This window comes from Conger conger, chromosome 9 (genome assembly GCF_963514075.1).
Source record: "Conger conger chromosome 9, fConCon1.1, whole genome shotgun sequence".
Taxonomy (NCBI): Eukaryota; Metazoa; Chordata; class Actinopteri; order Anguilliformes; family Congridae; genus Conger; species Conger conger.
The window spans coordinates 17,339,815-17,357,504 of NC_083768.1; positions in this window are offsets into that span (position 1 = coordinate 17,339,815).

The window sequence follows — 17,690 nt, forward strand, 5'->3', positions numbered from 1 at the left end:
AAAAAGCCTTTGTCCCCGCAAACTTTTTTTTTTAGTTCCTGAGTGTCTGAATTGGTGCTTGTTGTGTTGTGTTGTCTGAGTGTGGCACTCTGGTGGAAAGAGTGGCATCCATCACTGCCATGGAGAGTCTCTCTTGTCCCCCCTCTTCACTGCTATTGTCAACCCTACATTAACACCCCATTGCAACATACAAACTCGAAAATAAAATGTAATACATTTCAATAAAATATCAAATAACTAAGGGTTTATTATGCCGCATAAGACACATGACTCCGTGGATGGCTGGCAGTACAGATTCTGAAAAATTAAAAACGAATTGTTCTGCTTCAAAGTAAAAAAGCTACTGGGAGGATATATGTGACTATCAGCGGTGAAGCGCTGGTTTCTGTGCCCCACTGACACGTGACTTTTCACCCGACTGCGGGTTTGAACAGCAGATCATTAGAAGGGGGAACAACAGAACACGTCATTGTACCTGTGAGGAGGGGTCACAGCACCCGCGCACCGAAGGGACGGCATATTCATCAATAGGATTCTTACCTGCGTTCAACAAAAAAGGGAAACGTTATAATCTTGCTGCTTTCGCTTAATGACGCCCCCCCCCCAGCTTGCACAGAGAGAGAGAGAGAGAGATGTTAGCACATATTCATTAAATCATGTGGCCTCTGTGCTTTCAGACTACTCTTTGAAATGTTCGGTGCAGATTTGTAAAGGTTAATGAGGATGGCACAGAACATTCTGCGGTCCTCAGAAACTTGAAACTGCTCCGAGAGTTCACCTGTCAGGCGGTTGCTGTGAAACTGCCGGATGTGCTCACTGCTTTCTGAAGCAGTGGCTGGAGCGCTTTCTTAGCCAAACGGGAACGGTCTAAATCTGGGGATTCCATCTTCTGAACAGCTGCAGGCTTGGCCCTGTTCTAGTATTCCTCTTTCAGAATGAGATACTTCCTGTGAAGACAATTTACTCAAAAATCTGAGTCTAAACTCGTAGTAGTATCTGTATTATATTCCACCACAAATAACAATGGGTGCATTGGCCTCTTGCTGAGCTTAATTTATTAAAGTACACAAATTAAGTCAATAGCCAGTGTGATTGTCAGGATTAACTCCTGTCCTAATGGAATTGCAAAGCGTAGCCTGGTTTACCTCTTCAACCATGAAGAGGTCCTCTGCTCAGTGTCTGTGGACATTATCTTCCCAGTGGGGAGGGCAGAGGTCATTGAATGAAGGATAAATCCTAGTTGGCTACGACCTCAGAAAGACAAGAGATTTCTCTTGGGTCTGGTCAGAGTGCACGCAGACACCTGGAATTGACTTTGATCTGAAAAGTGAACTCTGAAGCTTGCATTTGACCTCTTCAGAACTCTTCTCTATCTAATGTTAATTAGCCAGCTTGGAAAAGGAGGCACGGCCAGGTCGTGCATAGATTTAAGCCTTTATTTATTTATTTCACAACCTTAGAAAGTTAAAAATAAAAAAAACTATTTAGATTAAGGTGAGAAACAAGAGGATTACTGAAAGATCACATCAGAGAGGAACCTTAGCAAATATCCTCCTGTCATGGAAAGAATAAATAATAAGAAATGTATCTGAAAAAGATTTTCTTTTGTACAGTGGGTTGTGTAAATTATAGAGAATTCTTCCTCTGGTGCCTAAGAGTCCAGGTGAGGCTATTGTGAGTGGCACCTGGGTAATAAAGAGAGACAGTCCAATATGTTCTTTCTAATTGGAAAGCCAGTGCTGCCTGCATGAGGTAGATGAGAACAGATTTCTTGTGGCAGCGTCATGTAAGGAGGATGCGGATTTACATACTAGCCTACTGTCCCTGCTTTATAGCAGCATGCAGCTGCTGAATTACAGAAGGAAGAAACAGCCAGAAGAAACTTCCTACTATCTCTAGTTTACACAGAAGGCTTATACTCTTTCTGACTTTCTGAGAAGAAGCGGTTCTCTTGTCCCTATGGTGCGGAGGAGTAGGAGTGATATCGTAGGGCCAGATTCACAGACACAGATTATGCTTACTGTACTCCTGGACTAAATTGAACTGGACTAAGAATTTAGTCTCTGACTAGGCTTAATCTGCATCTGTGAAACTGGCTCTCCTAGACTAAGTCAGAAAAAGTAGCAGTTCTTCTGTGCCTGACTTATCGAGAAGGAGCACTCAAAGCAGAGGGTCAGGAGAATGTTCTGGATGTTTGCGAGCCTGTATGCGTGTCCCTGGGCATGAGACATATTTCCAACTGTGTGCATGTTTCTGTGCATACACGTAATGTATGTGTAGGTGTTTGGGTAACATGTCCCTCTCAGTACTGCCTGTGGACTTCTCACTGAAGCAGGGGGCTGGTCACACCCCTCCCCTGATCAATGCACACTTTATCCGTGGTGACCTTTAAGATATTGAGCTTTAGTCCCATGAAACATCTCTTCTCTTTATTCTACTGCAACTGCCTCCTCTCCCCCCGTTCCCCACACCCACCCCCCAAAACCACCCCCCTCGCACACACCCTCTTCACTCCCACACACCGCACACAGCCCATGCATGTGCACAGAAAGAGAAGTCATTTAAACACATCTGTTCAAATATGCATTTCAGATCAGGCTGTACTTGGTGGCTGTAATGTGTTTCATGGGTATTACGTCCCTAAAATGTGCAGCAGATGGTATTTATTAAGGGAAATGGAGTTCTGAGCTTGTGAGATTTTTGGCTTGAATATTCAGTAGTTTTTTTTTTTCTCCTAAAATGTTATTTCTAATTGCAGGACTGCAGGCAATTTAGACATTTTAAAATAAATAACTTGTATTATGTTTATAGTTTAGTATTTAGTGGTGCACTGCAGTTCAGAATGAATTTCAGATTTCATCAAATGAGTTATCTGTGGCACATGTGGATACGGAGCGAGGCTTTTTGATTTGGCACCTGTTGAACAGTTTCTCGCTGTTTTCTGTTAAATCCCACCATTCTAGCTGTTTTTTTAGTGCCTTTGTGAATGCATTACCTTAGATCACGCGTTCTCGGAACCCCTTCCCCTCCTCCTCCGCAGAAACGCTTTGCGACAATAATAGTAAATAAAACATGTATTTTCATATGCGTTGCGTTTAAGAACACGTTAGCGATGGAGACCTCTCGGCGTACGAGACGGCGGCGCTTGAAGTGCGCTGCCGGCGACTGAGGCCTGCGGGAGGCGATCCGCTCTCGTGATGTGATGTTTGGGGAGGAGCGTGTAATTACAGGCCTTGAGACGGGGATTGGTGCAGCGGACCTGGCACTCTCTCTCTCTCCTCCTGGGGATTAGCTCCGAAGGCCCTTGAGTGCCTCTATCAGAGCAGGAAGTCAGAGAGGCGGCGTGCTCATTGGCACCTTATTACCGTCTGAAAGCATCGCGCCTCAGTGTATCTGTTACTATAGTGACAGGATCCCTGAGAGAAGTGTGTAAAAATAAGTTGTTGCCATTTTATGACTGGAGAAGACATTTTATGTGTGTTTTTTGGGGGGAGGGGGCGGGGATTTTTACTGTTAACCGTTCGAGCCCCAAGGATATTTTGATGGATTTTTTTATTCTTTTTTTTTTCATACATGTAACTATAATCCATTTTCTAAATGCTCATATATTGTTTGCTTTAAAGAAAAAAAAGAAAAAAGAAAAAAAGAAAAGCAGAACCCATATGTTATTATCAATAAAAGACAATGTACCCGCTAGTTTTTACAGTGAGTAAAATAAAATGAAAATGAAACAATATAGAGCTATGCTTATTCACACAACAGTAGTGCTCATAAAATACAAAATAATGTCATGTCATGAGAGCATATTGTTTTGAGAATAATTGGGAAGGTCTGAAATGTGTACTGTCCATGTATGGTCAGTTACCTTTTAGTCCATCTGCTACGTGCAATTACATTTTGTCCACATTTTCTATCGTACATTGGATTATTTACTCTGTGTCTGTTTGTGTGTTTGCGCAAGATTACATTCCTGTTCACAATAAAATAAAAATATGTAGTCTCATGTGGCGGGGAAATGTATGTGAGCTATTATATTCTCCATGCTTAATACTGCCGTTTGCTCGCACACATAGACTAATATAGGATTAATTGTTTAATTCACTGATTTATTCATTCAATCTGTCCATTTCCATTCATGTAATTAAATTTATCCTTACTTTACAATGATTCTCTTAAAATGAGATTATGACAGTATGAAAATGTTGAAAAATAAAGGTTGCGGGGACATGCTGACTAGTTTATGTCAGCTCCATATACTAATTGCAAGTATTGTACTCTCCCTCACGATCCAGATATATCTATTTTTCTGAACTCTTTAATGTCTCATACCTGTTCATTACCCCTGGTCTCCAGCGGTGGTCTGAAGTCCTACTCTAAGGACCCTGCAGCACATTTCCACCGGAGATGCTGTGAGTTTATGGCAGTTGTGACAGATTGCCTCTTTCCCTCCTGTATCTTCTTCCTCTTATCACACCACACTTCCCAGCATGCATCAGGGGGTTTACTTCTTCATCATATCTCTCATTATTCTGTGCCTGGGTTTTATACTGTACATCTGTTGTGCAAATACTCACCTCCGGCAGCTGTTCTAAGCAAGGTGAATATTGCATGGTTCCCCAGGCACCGTGGCAAACAAAGCAATGAAGTCTTCCAGCCCAGACAACACTGAAGCTGCCTGCTTCTTTCACACACACCTAAACCTCACTGCTGCACTCAGCAGTGTGAACATGGTACTGTTCCTATGTAAAATATTCAGTACCTGATGATTCCTGCATTCCTCGAGCACAGGGAGATATTCGATCTGAATGCTAGTTACACTGCGTGCAAAAAGTAATTTGCTCGAATTACTAAAACACTACGACAACAAAACACTAGAACTTTGTATCTCAACATATGAGCTGCATCTGTAGAATTTAAATGTTACATTTCAAAGTGTGTGTGTGCGTGTGTGTCTTTGTGCGTGTGTGTGTGTGTGTGTGTGTGCGTGTGTGTTTTTAAGGGAGTTTACTGAAATTAAGAGGATGTTTTAATGCAAGGGCAGCCCATGTGCTCGAGATATCAGTCATAACTCCTACCACTCACTCAGAACTGTCAGGTTTTCTCACTGGGTAAGTCTGTAACACCGGCTGATGTATGTTCTACAGGACTCATTAGCTCTATGCCTTCGCAGAAGAGCCATGGATTACTGCCAGGCATGCTGGCACAGTCTCAGCTGTCCGGCAGCCTGCATATGTGATTGTGAGTGTGTTTGGGTGTGTGGGTTCAGGTTTATGATAAATCTTTTAGAATCGATGAATTTATATATTGTTCATTTATGTATTTATTATTATTTATATACACTGACCGAGCACTTTACTTGGAACATTTTCATTACACTTACTTATTCATGTGATTATCTAATCAGCCAATTGTGTGGCAGCAGTGCAATGGATACAATCATGTAGATACGGGTCAGGAGCTTCAGTTAATGTTCACATCAACCATCAAAATGGGGAAAAATGTGATCTAATTTACTTTGACCATGGAATCCAGTGAGCAGCAGTTCTGCAGACAGAAACGGCTTGAGAGACGTCAGAGGAGACTAGCCAGACTGGTAAAAGCTGACAGGAAGGTGACAGTAACGCAAATAACCACACATTACAACAGTGGTATGCAGAACAGCCTCTCTAAACACACAATGCATCATAACACCAAGTGGATAGGCCACAGCAGTCAAAGTCTAAAAAATAAGTCTAATAAATACCTTAGAAAGTGCACACTGAGTGCATCTATTATTAATATTATGCAGTATCAGTTTTAGATTGTACTTAAGTACTACTGTGCAGTACTCAAGTATTATTTTTGCTCTAATTTCTGATATTTCATGTATAATTCTTTGGGAAATAATGACCCTTCTGATCGTTACTCATTACTTTGATTGTGAACTTGAAGTGGAAGCACGCCTGATTTTTAAACGAAACCTTATCACTTATCGCTGTCAAACTGCCGCTATCTCACAAAGCCTGCAATGTCAGCAATGCTTTTGTTTAAGAGGCTAATTTTAGTGAGCGCATATTTCTCCCAGCTGGAGCTCATCAGGGTTTTAAATGGAGCTGGCCCTCTCAGGTCACCCAGGCAACCGTAAGGCAGCAGGAGATACACTGTGCTGTTTCAGTGACACCCATAATCATATACAAGTCTATAAGATGACCTGATTCTACCACATTCTGACCTGTTCCTTCACAGAACATTCCTACACAGGGCATCTGCTGGATTAACCCCATCCTGTGTTTATCTTTGGCATTGTCCCCTTGAACCACCTTGGAGGCACCTGGGCGATCTGTTCTCCGATCTACGCTCCCTGTGCGGTGAGACGCTTTCGGGGAGGGCGGGAGAGGGTTGACGAGGCCCGGGCCTTGGCGACATTTCGCATTCCTAGGGCACACAGCACGGAACAGCACAAAGGTTACCTCCTGCAGGAAAAGGAGAACCGGGCCTCGCTTATCCGGGGGGCTGACGCAGGGGCCCTCCGCTACCGCCATTCCTGCGCCTGGGCAGATTCGTTGCACGCACGGTGAAAAAAACCAAGGAGAGGCTGACTGTGACAGACGCAGAAGGAGCGCGTTTCCACACAGGCGGAGATCTGACCCGCTCACAACGGGGTCCCCGCAGGCTCCTGAAAACCACTCCTCACCCGGACTGCACCTCTCTTCGTCCAATTATCCTCTTTTTATTCTGTCCTTCTGTTTGTTTCGGCTGGCAGTCGGAGTCCTGATTCGGTGCAAAAGTCATTCCGTCTCCCGAGAAGCGGTCTCTCTGACATGTACATTGTCAGCCGTGAGCTAATTATGCTTCTTTGTGTCCGTGGTGTGCTGATCTCGTTACGCATTTGATATCTTTGTAGTTTGGGAGGCTCTTCTATTCAAGCCTGTATGCCACAAATTCTCTCATAGTTCATCAAAAAAACACACAACTCTTTGATACAATACAATACAATTAATTGCAAGTATGATAAATTAACAAGTAAGACTACAGCATGCAGGCTTGTTTGGTGTTAGTAAGTGGTGTTAACACCTTGTGAAAATTTAACTGTCATAATATTTACATAGTTACATAGTTACATAGTTGCCTGTATAAAAATGCCTTGTCCAATCATATTTGCTGGATGGATCATTCAGTGCAGAATCAGTTTGGTAGAGCACACTAGCCATAAGCCAGGAGGAGAAAGGAATAGCTATCGTATGATGAGGTTGTGAATACCCCAGTGACTAAAACCCTCCCTCCTTTTGTGATGTGATTGCGCATCAGTCAGCACCACACAGTGGCTCCATCAGAATTCCTTTCTCCAGCATAAGTTATCCAGTAGCTTAGTTTCTGCATTCATGAAATCAGATCCATGTTTCTCAATAATCAACTAAGTCATAACCATTCCCTTAAAACCGATCCATAATTAAATTTTATGTATACTGCATATTTTCTTTGCTTCAACATACATGCGTTTTGTTTGAAATGACTGTGATAGATAGATTTCTTGTCTTTGAACATTCTCTCCCAATCCAGCACCTGCGAAGCATTTATACGATCCGGGTCTTAAAAGTCCTGGCGTTGTTGATGCAAGCATTTTCCAAACGGAACAGCACTGAGGGTTGAGAGAGAGAGAGAGCGAGAGAGATCAGGAGCAGGGGGTTTTGAGTGCGGCATCCCTTGAAATTGCTTCCAAACTCCCTTGTACTGTATGAAATCTGCTCGCCAGCTTCTCTTAAATGCCCAAGTCTCTCGGGGGCCGCGAGCGATATTGCGCAGCGAAATCCAATATTTACACTAAAGCTGGCCCACTTTCATCTGTCTTTACCATTTGTGTTTCCCCCCACAAGAAAGGCCGGGCTTTGGCGCATGGGCGGGGTGCTGCTCCGCCGACAGCTCGTCTCTGAAGGAGGGAGCCATGCCCAAACCCTAAACTCCGTAATTGTGCTGGTCCACAAGGAAACCAGATGCACGCGACCTTGTAGAGCAGGCTGTATACCAGAAAGGCTCCTGGTTTGTGAGATGAATCGGCAACACTTTACAATAAGGTTACATGCATTGGCATGAAACTAATGTAGTTGTTAACTATCTAACTACTGAAACTTTTAGCTGTTTAGCTTTGTTTATGTATTTGTACGTCATTAATACATGCTAACAACTACAGTACTTCAGGCCAATTCATATTGGAATGAGAAATCCAGTTAACGTAACTGTTAATTATACGTTTATCCTATAGTTCGCTAATGTGTAAATATTCATGTAACTAATACATTAGTTAGCTGTTAAAAAATACATTAACTAATGAAAAGTTAATTACATGTTTAATTAATGCATTTGTAAATCATTAATTCATGTTAACAACTACATTAGTTAACGCCAATTCATGTGACCTTATTGTAAAGTGGTACCGATAAATCCTTCTTCGCTCCTGCTATAAGCTAGTCACGTAATAAGATAATTTTTAGTTTTTTGTTAGTTATCATGATTTAAACGGTTCCATAACTCCCTATGGTGCAACAAGGAATTGAAATGGTTGCAGTTGAACAGAATATGTCAGAAAGGTCAAAGTCTGGAAACTCAGAAAATCATATGCCTCTTGTAAATAAAGAATGCCTTCCCTGTTCAGTTTGTTTTCAGTTGGTAAAGATATGCAGGAATGCGATTGAAGCAGTGCTAATTATGCATACAATGTTTTAACATGGAGGTGGCAAAGCCTTGTATATTTATAGTCAAATCATATTTGCTTGTTCAGATGTGATAACCATAATATGAGCTTAGTTGCAAGGTTATCTATCTATAGTATTATATTAAATTCAAATCTTCTGAAGAAATGATTTGATAAGGCATAAGAGAGAGCCCCTCAGTGTCCGACTTACTGTAAAAGTAGGTAAAAACATGTTGTTTATGTGACATACGCCTTCTCCTTTTCTTATTTTGAACTATTAGAACAAGTTTCCTTCAAAGCCTACCTATTTTTGTGTGGTTAGTATATTGTGGCTGTATTGCAATGTGTATGTACAATACAGTGTATCTAAATGGATAATTACAGCGTTCACACATTTTATTTGTGTGTCTAATTTATTTGACCCTGTACAGTACAGAGGTCATGCATTCGTTTGGTTTGTTTACTGAGTGCTATGTTTTAGCTGTATACCTTCCATGGAATGTAAATGATAGCAAATTATTACCAAGCAAACACCCCATTGATTATTTCAAATCAGATCTTTGCTTAATTTAGCACTGGTGTCAAAGAATAAATATTCACAGAGCGTACAGTACCTCCTTATGGAAACAAAAATAATGCAAAATAATGGTCAATAAAAACAAGAAATGGAACAGACAAAACAGAACAGTGAAATGGAGACAAACAGAACAATCACATAGGGTCAACTGCAGTGTGCTTAGCTGGCGTTTCAACCTCAGGTTTAAACCCCTAGACCGCAGAACTGCATTACAACTGGAACAGCTATCCAAATCTGTGAAATAAGGATTAGTTGTTCCGGTTGTAATGCAGTTCTGTTACATGGGGGTTTAAACCTGAGGGTTAAACTCCAGCTAAGCATACTGCCATTGACCCATATAGTATTTTAAATGTTCACATTTTTTAACAATATAATGATGATGCATTTTGGGATTTTATTGGACAATATACAGTACTGTAGGGCCAGGTTCACAGATTAAGCTTTAGTTAATTCTAAATTAAGAATCATTCAAATTTGAATTAGTCTTGGACTAGACTTAATCTGTATCAGTGAAACTGGCCCTTGGAGTTTGTAAAACTATCATTGAAAATGTTCACCACTATAACTAATAAAATAAATGTAATACCCAAGAGCATACTGATTACTAAAACAACTTTGTTCATCTGTATGGTCTGTATCTGTATTCTTGAGGTCAATTGTTTCATAAACAGAAAGCGACTGGTTCTCCAAATTGGTACATTCATTCAGTTGAAACAAGATCATACATCTGGAAAATTCTTTGTATAATAAGCATAATATTAATTCTGACAAATTCATGTGTTGTCTAAACATAACAGGCATGACGGTAATTACTGTGTGTGTTGTTTACAGACATATGTGTTGTGTGCAAATTGTGTAGCTTATGAATTTATGAATTGTCTTGCTCAAGGCAATTGAGTTAAGGAGAAGAATAATTAGAAAATAATCTACTTTTTTCTCTCTTCTTTGCCAGGTCATAGGCATAGGTGTTCAGCATAGGCATGATGTTGGGTTGTTACCTGGTGGTTTTGGACTGATAAATGCATGGACAATCAATAAAACCATGTCTCTGCAGGCCTTTAATTCAATCAGTACTAAGGCTAATAATCAATCGCTACTAAGGAGACTAATCAGGTTCTGCAGTATGCACCACAGTGTCAAAACAACACAAAGCAAGGTAAAGAAAAAAGAAAAAAGAAAAAGAAACTTCAAATTATAGCACAGACCCAATGCAATATGTTTTTTTTTTGCACTGTACACAGTGATAATGAAAAAATGCAGTATGTGCTCTTTGACTACATCTGGAAACTTCTTCTTCTGGTTCTGTTGGTTTAGGGCTTGTTGTAATGACCACCTTAGAGTATTGTATTTGTTTGTGAGTGTGTGATTGTGTTCATATATGTGTGTACAAGTCTGCATGCATGCAGAATACATGGACAGGAGTGCATTCTTTGTGTGAGGGTAAGAGCCTGTCTTAGTGGATACTCAACGCATTTCGACATTTCTGTCGAGTATCATATGACATAGACCAGGATAACATGTGATGGACCCACAGTCCTTGCTTGATATAATAACAGCTTTCTGTCAATAACAGCTTATTTTCCCAATGTTTTATGTTCTCTCTCTTTCTTTGATCCTTTTTGATGGTCAAAGAAATACATAAATCAAGTAATAATACTTTACTTACAGATGCCATAAGGCACTCATCCAATTTGTTGGCACTCTGTAATAGAAACTGTCGTGCTGGATAAATATGACTGAAGCTGGCATGCTAGCAACACCACAGCTGACCTGCGTGTGATTTCTGGTTTCTAGAGAGAATGGGGCCGCCTCTTGCCACCTCTCTGCGGTGCGAGGGCAACTCAAGAAAAAAACGAAAAAAGCAGAATCTAAAGGCGAGCAGGACTTTTGTGGGTTTTGGTTGTGCTCATTGCATCTGCCCACTGCTCCTGGCCATCTGCAGTGCAGATGTTAATAAATTACCCAAATTGGGTTTCCCAATAGACAGAGAAAAGGGGATTTAAGGCAGAGCAGGGAGGTTTGGCAACCGAGCAGGCCAACTTGTGACTGTTTATGTGCATCAGGTCTTGCTAAATGGAAATATTTCAGTGGTGTTTGTGCAGCAATTACCGCCATTCAGGCTACACCGTAGGATAGACATAAGGGAAGCTTTATTCAGGCAGGGTCCAAGTCACAGGAGGCAGTGACTGCTAACTGATAGTTCAGTAGGACTCTCCCTCTCTCTCTCTCTGTCCCTCCCTCTCTCTATCCCCTTCTCACCCTCTCTCTCCCTTTCTCTCTCCATCCCCCTCTCCATTGTGGGCAAAGAAACCACATAAATAAATGCAGCTTTGTTATAAAAGATTTGGGGAGCTTTAGAATCTATGGGTCTCGGTATTAAGCCTTCAAGCCAAGATCTGACAGATCTTTGAACTCATCCCATGCAGGCTTTTAAGGTTGTGCATGTAATGCAGTGGAAAAGGAGACACGCAGCAGGGAGACGATTATTCCAATGTCGTTTTATTCGGGAGGAGTTTTTACTGTTTCTGGCCAAAAGGGAAACGCTCCAAAAATAATCCAGAGCAGGAGAGGTGGAAAGTGGTGGAATATAAAACATAACAGTGAAATAAACAGATGGTACACAAATAGAGGTGTGCCCTTATGAGGTGCGTTTGTACATCTCTCCAACATTTCTGTTGAACCACAGCATCACAGATTAATCCCAATGCCCCAATTAGATTTTGGTTGCTAATAAAAAGTTTAAGAATTGATCGTTTTTAGACATTAATTACATGTGCTCTTTTGCAGCTTAATTAACAGTGAAACAAATGAATCTGAGATCATATGCTAAATATACTGTAGGTTATTCTCTGTGTGCGAGTCAGTTGTATCCTTGACAGCTGAGGAGAAAAACTTGATTTGTTTGTAAGATTTTGCCTGTATTGTGCCATACAAAGAACAGATCAATTCAGTGTTGGTTAGTACTCAGCAGGTCTTTCCCATAGGAAAAGGAAAATGAAAAAGGAGTCAATTTCACTGGATTTCTTTTACTTACATCAGGTGTCATTCATATCAGGTGCATGTGTCTAAATTTTTACACTTGTATTGCGGGATATTTATGACACTGCTAAAACATTACAAGATACAAAACATTCTTTCCCCAGCAACAGAAAGCAAAAAACATACAGTACACTGTTTCACTGCTCCAGTTATGTCAAAAATTGTCCCCAGAATATGGCCTCATACAACTTCAGTGCTTTTTAGGAATTAATGCCTTCAAAGATGCTGCACTGCTATATATTGGACTGTACTACAGTTTGAGCAATGAATACACATTTCTACATTGAAACTTGAATATAAGTTACCAGGACCTGGAATTAATTTATTTAATCTCAGAAGTCAAGGGGTCCTTTTACAGTAGTTTAGTGTTTCATTTGGCACTCCCCCCTCAGGAGATCTGCCAAATGAGCATATATTTCATGTTGTTCCTATAGTAACTACTTGTCGTTCGCACAACTGCCACCACGTGGCAAATATGAGCATTCTAATCCATAGCCATCTGAAATGCTTCCAACAGTACGGGGGCAGCAGCGCCAATCTTGCTACAAATGACAAATGACTGCTCAGCCTGTTGGAAAGAAAGAGAATAGTCAACCAGGAATTTCATTATTTGCTCTACTTAAATTGCGATAACAATGATTATGAATCAAGAGGCATGACAACTAATATTTCCTGAGTGAAGGCTAAAAAATACAAATGATATCTCCAAACCGGAGTTAAGTATTCCTCTGTATATGACAGAGTGCAACATGGCTGCCCCCTCCTGTTGGAACCTCACAAGTATTTTTTCCCAGCCGACGGAATTCTTGCCACAGAGGCAAAATTTAAAATGAAGCAAAAAACCACTGTATATTCTTTGAAACAATATTATTTGTCTGCTAATATTAAACAATAATATAATCTACTACAACTGGAAAGTGTGTGTGTGTGTGTGTGTGTGTGCGTGTGTGTGTACGTGTGTGTGTGTGTTTGTGTGTGCATGCATGTGAGAGATTGAAAAAGGTGGTAAATTCACCATCCTGTAAAAGAGATGTGAGAGAAGAAGTGAGTAATTAGCAATTTCTCATCGCAATACCTGTTGACACCTGCTGTATTATTTTAGTGAATAAAAAAAACAACAACATGCAGAACATAACATCAGACACGGTACACTGCCAGTGTGGGGCTCACAATTGAGATGTGATGGGAATAGTCTAATAAAGATCAGTAGGAGTATCCTCTTTTTATCACCTCATGATGTCCAGATCATGTGGCTGAATCAGTCCAGGCATTGACAAGTAATTTAAATTTTTATGTAAAACAGCTGCCACACAGATGTGATGCCATTACTGCATTTCAGAGACTGGGCACAACTGGAACAATGACATTGATTAATGAAACTCCCATTACTCAAGGAAGATAAAAAGGAGGTAAAAAACGCTTAGTGAAATGTCAATTTCAAGTGAAATAAGCAATAAATAAGCAATAAATGAAGGAAATCACAAAGACAACAACAGCAACGAAACACTCACATAGTATTACAGCAGAAATAAGAGGTCATATCTTAGTGGCATAATGGTAATAAGAAAATATTTCAAAACAGATGTACAAACAAAAATGTGCAGTGTTTTGCATACTGTATGTGCAATGGATTGGCCGTGTTAAGGGATGTCAACACTGCCATGTGTGGGTGCAATCACCCCTTTTGTTGTTTTTGTGCCAGCTTTCATACTCCCAACTACGTTGATCCCCTTGGCTTCCTGCTATGATTATGCCAGGAAAGTAAATACCTGTTAATCTTTCCCTTCTAACTACAAGTGATGAGCACCCCACTCAAATTTCACTGTTCAAGAAGAAATTGAAAAGGCGTTTTCTCTGCTTTCTTTCTTCAATGGGCACCTTGGATCCAGTGACTGCCTTGCATTTGGGGGACAATATTTGATAATTAAGCAAACGCTCACATTTCCATGGCAAAAAGCCTTAGGTTTCTGTGTGAGTGCATTTCCTCTTTTGTTTCAGCTTTTCCACATCTTGACTGTAAAACCACTGCACACTTGTTTGTATGGGTATGCACATACTACTATAAGAAATAAAGAATATCAATGTATAGGAAAGAGCTGAAGGGAAATGGTGTCTCCAATGCTAATGTTTAGCTGACTTCACCTATTCAATTCCTCCATTCTCTGCAAACTGTGTGTGAAAATCCCAAGAGATACTCAAAACACCCTGTCTGGCACCAACAACCATTCCACAGCCAAAGTCACTTAGATCACATTTCTTCCACATTCTGACATTTGGTCTGAAAAACAGCTGAACCTCTTGATGGGGTCTGCATGCTTTTATGCATTTAGTTGCTGCCATCTGATTGGCTGATTTAATATTTGCATAAACAAGCTGGTGTACAGGTAGGGCCAGCAAATCTAAAAAAAATAACAACAATACAATGGCACCTCCGTACCAACAAAGTCAAGGGTGGCAGGAAGACAACCCTTACTGAGCACAATAAACTAAACCAAGCATTTGGAGTTTGCCAAACATCATTGCAATTATGACTGGAAGAGTGCTCTATGGTCAGATGAGACCATCTGGATCGTCCAGAAAATTGTAAATCAACAGTATGCCTGCATGCAACTTACCAGATGCCGGCTGGAAAATATGGCCCTTGGGGTCACTAAGTCTAAAAAAGAAAACATAAAATGGCACCTCCAAACTCCTTGGAAGGGTGGAGAAGCTCCGCAGTTAGGACAAGCGAGAGCCATTCACATGGCTGGCAGGATGAGCAAGTCGGCCTGTAGCAGCAGACGGAGTGGTCAAGCTGGTGCATAGAATTATGTCCTGTATGTAGGGAGGGGCCATCTTGTTGGCTGCAGCATAGGCCAGAGTCAGCTCTTTGAATCTGATCCTAGCAGCAACCTGGTAGCCAGTGGAGCGACTTTAGCATTCACGGTTGGGGCTCAATGAGTGCAATGTCTTTTTATGGATTTCTTATTAATACAATGGGGCACTGTACTAATTAATTACTAATTAACCAATTGACAATGACATGTACTATCCTCCAAAGCTCATGCTGCTAGCTGCCAGTTCACCCCACACCACAGTCCACTAGCTAAGCTACATACAGTCATTGTGTAGGAGGGATATTCTTCATGGGAAGTAGTGCTGGCAGTCTAAAGCCACCCAGTCTGTGATCAGTCAGAGAAAACCCTTCAGGCTGGAGTCACACTTCCCCAAGTGATCCCGCAACCAATCACATGCCTCCCTGACAGTGAGGGTCTGTGCCACACATCGGAGTGTATCACACATTGGAATAATGTTTTAGCAGGAGAAGCCACAGCGCCAGCCTAAATGTTTGATAGAAGATGCCAAAAGCTACAAAAAAGGCCTCGGTTTTCACATTTATGCATCGCTAAGCAACAGTATGTACATTTCTGTCACTTTTAGTGTCGTAATAAACATTTATGTCTACGCTACTTTATGTCTACAGATGCCGTTTTATGCCGGCATCACGCACTTGTGCCAAAAGCACAATTAAACGAACATGTCATGTGTACAATCTACGCCGAGCCATATGTGTGCTGTGTACACTCGTTCCGTAACGATTGCGTTAGACCCCGGCGTATCGCCGTCCCATATGCGGAGTGCCTTTATTTCGGACCCTGCGGGCTATTGTTTCATCATCATCATTCAGGTGCTATGTCCCCAGGACACAGTCTTCCACCACCCTCACCTTCTGTGTCATTCTCTCCACTAAATAATGCAGCAGCCAATATAGCAGGCTGGTTACTGCTCAATGGCTCTCCGGAGAGTGCTGGGCCCTCTCTCTCTGGGTCCCCGTCGGTGCCTGGGAAGGGACCCGGCTGTTTGGTTCCTGTTCTGTTCTCTCTTCGTAGGGGACATCGTGTACCCTGCTCCTTCTCCTGCTCGGAGCCATGGCATGGCTCTCATGGTTAGCCCGCTGCCAGTCAGCACCCATGGGACCTGAATCTACAACGGCCCCATCTGTCAGTCATTAAAGGTCGCATGCTGGGGGAGAGGATGACATCAGACGCCATAACCTTCCTGTCAGCTGCTCACGTGCACCAGCCCTCTGATTGGGAGGGGTCTCGGTGTGAGACCCACTGATTGGCCATCGGTCTCATTAGCCTCTCGTGACAAGGTACTGGTCACAGGGCTGGACAAACTGACTACGGACAGATTGACATCAACATCAACTGCCGGCTGCCTTGTGACTATCGGTGAGGAACTAATACTTCCATGCTATTTTTAAGTAGCAGGAGATCACCATACAGCTGTTCCAAGTAGCATGGATGTTGTGAAGCATAAATTGCGAATTGTGACGTTGTTTGGATATGACTGCGGAACATGTGTGTGTGTGTGTGTGTGTGTGTGTGTGTTTATGTGTGTGTGTTTTGCAGCAGATGGGCAAATTGCAAGGTGCAATCGCTCATCATCGCCACAGTGACAGACACATGTGGTGTGGGGATATCGAGAATTGCGTCTCTCTTCACAGGATGAACCCCTCGTGTTGATGACTTTGTCCCTCATACGCACACCAGCAGTCACACGCGCGTGCCTGAACGCTGTGCGCTCGACTCATTCCGCGTCTTACTCAGCTCTGTTTTCAAGGTAACACTATGTCAGCCTTACAATGTGTTGCACTTGGCAGCAAAGCTGGAATATGCAAATGAGACCCCTGAAAAGACTTGCTCTAGAATTTCTCTTCTCACAGGAAGACAGCAATGGCAAATTACCATTGGTTGAGTCAACTAACTCCTGTCATTATGTACTATACAGCGAGACAGATATTCTTTTTCCTCCAAAAGGAAATATTATGTATCATATATTATACATTTGAAACAAAACAATGATTTGCCGTTTACTCTTTTGTACTTACTTACTGCGCTTCTGCGGTCAATTCAGACAAATGAATACTGGAAGTGAGTCCTGTACTTGTGCGAGTGATTTAGCGGCGTGGAGCTTCCTGAATCCAGAGCAGACAGTCACGGTACAACTATAACAGCCAACTAATGGCGGTAACCTCCACAGGCACCCGCCCAGCACGACTGCCTCCCTCACCCCTGCCAGCCCGGAGACCCCCCCTCCCTCCCTCCCTCCCTCCCTCCTTCCTTCCCCAGCCCTGCCATTTATTATGCAAATGAAGTGCGGAAAAAGGTGAAATTGCCCTTCTCCAATCACACGAACCGACCCGTCGCCGTTGCGGGGGTGAGAGGCGGGGAGGCGGGCTCAATCAGCGAGCTCTGCCTGGAGACGGCGCCCCGCAGAGAGAATAAATACAGCCAGGGCCCCCGCACACGGGCCCCCATTGTTTCTGCGCTTCTAATCAGAGGGGCCTAGCTCCTTCTCGGGGGCCCTAAGATGGCTGCCTCCCCCCCCCACCCCTCTTCAGTGCCCTGTGTGGAGATATCA